This window comes from Triticum aestivum, chromosome 3A (assembly GCF_018294505.1).
Source record: "Triticum aestivum cultivar Chinese Spring chromosome 3A, IWGSC CS RefSeq v2.1, whole genome shotgun sequence".
NCBI lineage: Eukaryota > Viridiplantae > Streptophyta > Magnoliopsida > Poales > Poaceae > Triticum > Triticum aestivum.
Window position 1 is genome coordinate 62726099 of NC_057800.1, and position 2913 is coordinate 62729011.

The window sequence follows — 2913 nt, forward strand, 5'->3', positions numbered from 1 at the left end:
CAAGGGGCTAAACGCGCGCAGACAAGTGGCAATTTTTACTCATCTTGAATTATACATGGTTTCTTTAAAAACTATCTCTCTGCACGACAACTTTTCACCTAAAATCCTCTCTTTTACAGATGACCATCGTGCTACACCCGCCCAGGATACGGCACAACGGAGATACAGGCGCAGACGTGCAGCAGGGACCCGTTCCAAGGATTCTTTTTAGATTAAGACCCTGCGTAAACCTTACTATCTCTTGTTGATACACATCCATCAAACTCTCAGCACAATTGAGAAGGATGCTGACGTCTTGGCATGTGGCCACGTCAGAACAATGCACGTACCTGGACACAAGGGGCTTCTTACAAAGGGCACTATTTAGGCCTGGTTTATACCATAAAGACCAAATACCTTAGGGAGTGTTCGGCATCGCGAGTTTGGCCTTATATGCATCAGCTCCGAAACATTGTCTTTGGTCAAATGTTGGGTTTGCCCGGCTCCTGTGTTTTGGTGCCTTACGTTCCGCTTTATCGGCTAAGGTAGCACCAGGAGAACTACTGCGATTGTGCCCTGGTTCATCCGGACGAGCACCTCAGTAGAGAAAGCCGAAAATTGACTGTCATGATATAGCGTGAGACTGGTCAACCACTCGATGACCTATCGGAATGTTAGAATTCCTCCGCCTTAACGAAGGGCCGTTTTCCGGCCAGGCATGTACGCACCCCGAGATTGGGAGAGTGCGCAGCCACCAGGGGCTATCTAGTAGCCCCACTGTAAAACTCCTATGGCTAAGTGAAAGTGTTAAAGCATTATAGTCCGGTTGCCTCGTTCGCTACGCTATCACCTCCTTAATAGGACCAAGATGTTGGGTTAAGTGTGAACACGCATTTTTCGGGAGCACCTCCGCATTATATGTGTGGGGGTTGAAGCCGGCGGCTGCAATCTTTCAGGTTATACACATGTATACATAAACGGCCGCACAGGAGGCATCATACTACTTTCAGGCAAAAGTATAAACATAGCCTTATAAAATTTCATAAAAGCATTGTGTTTACAATGAGAATACATATCACTCAAACATAATATTCTTCGAGCACTGGGCCTCTATCAAACGAGCACCCTCAAGAACCTCCTTAAAATAGTGCTCGACAGCCACTCGGCCTATGGCCGAACCCTGCGCTGCAATAGTGGTAGCGTCCATCTCCGCCCAGTATGCTTTAACACGGGCAAGGGCCATCCGCGAGCCTTCTATGCACGCCGACCTCTTCATTGCATTAATGCGCGGCACCGCACCAAGGAACTGTTGCACTAAGCTGAAATAGTTGTTCGGCTTTGGCTTTTCCGGCCATAGCTGATCCACAACAGACCTCATGGCGAGTCCGGACAACCTATTCAGTTTGGCCCATTCGGCTAGCTGGTCAGTCAATGAAAGTGGACGCTCTGGAACGTTGAATTGCGACCAAAGCAGCTTGTCCACTTCACGATCTGTTTGACCATGGAAGTACTTGGCCGCATCGGCAGCACTCGCCGCCAAATCCATATACGCATCTGCCGAACTCTACAGCCGATCCAGAGGGGCATACCGTGGATCTCCGAAATTCCTCCGTAACATGAAGGGCTTCCCAGCCGCAATATCCCTAGCTTCCCGCAGCTCCTTCTTCTTTGCTCTCATAGCAGAACGGGTGTCTTTGTCCGCCATCGTGGCCTTCTCAAGGTCCGTTGCCTTTGCTCGGTTTTCTTTTTCAAGGACCCAGCAACGGTCGGCAGTGTCTTTTAGTTCTACGGCCATCTTGGCCATATTCTCTTGGCTCTCGCAATGTGCGGCCTTCTCGGCTTTCAACTCTTCGGCCGCCTTCAAAGCAGCCGCATTACTAATCCTCGCTTGTTCCTTGGCTCAGGCAAGTTCTGCCCGCAAGGTTTCCATGGTGGTAGCTCCATCTGCAGTCACAACATATTAAAGATACTGGCATCATGCTGCTCTTACTATGTGGCGTTCACCAGATAATAACACTTACACTTTGCCTCGTCAAGCCTCTTGTTAACAAGCTCGATGTCGGCACCTGCCGCATCCAGTTGTCGTTTTAATTCGGCAAACTCACTAGTCCGGCTAGCCACCGGAGCTTCCACCACCTACACATAGGGGCAGTCTGGTTATTGCCTGGGACTATGATCCTTTGTTCGCCGCCGTTCTCGACGACAACCAGAGTCTCAGGGGATACTATCTACACAGGGCACACCTAACATGTGCAGTACTATCACATATTATCTCACATACCTCAAAGCCTGTCAGTAGACTCATAAAGGCTTCATGTAATCCGCTTTCGGCAGACGAAATTCTCTCCATCACCGTACCCATCAGTGTACGGTGTTCTTCTGAGATGGTCGCTCGCCCCACCAGCTCCCTTAGAACGTCCGACCGCATACCAGACGGTGTCGGACTCTTTTGTTTGCTCTCTTCGGGAGCCGGACGCTGGGGACTTCGGGGGTCTATGGGATTATCTTCTGGCCTCACCGGATCCGGAGAGGCCCTCCGTGATGACACTCCGGGGTCGCCTGCTTCTTGAGTGGAGGAGTCCGGGGGAGGCGTTTCGCTCTCCATCATCTCTGGAAGAAGATCCCCCGAAGACGAGCTCAGCTGAGAGGGGCTAAGGCCCGAACTGCAAGATATATGCGGTGGTTATTTTCTCAGAAAAAAGATAGCATACCTTTACTATTAAAGTATTTTGGATCACTTACGACTCATTGGAGGGCTGATCCCCCCGCGGACTTTGTGCGGCAAAAGCACCCCCCGAGGCAAGACCCTTTGTGGGAGACTTCTTATCCCGTTTGGAGGCTTCGGCTTCCGAATCCTCGGAAGCAGTCCTTTTCCTCCCCCGGTTATCCTCCTTCATGGAGACGCTCATTCCCTCAGTTGGAACTGGCAGTGAC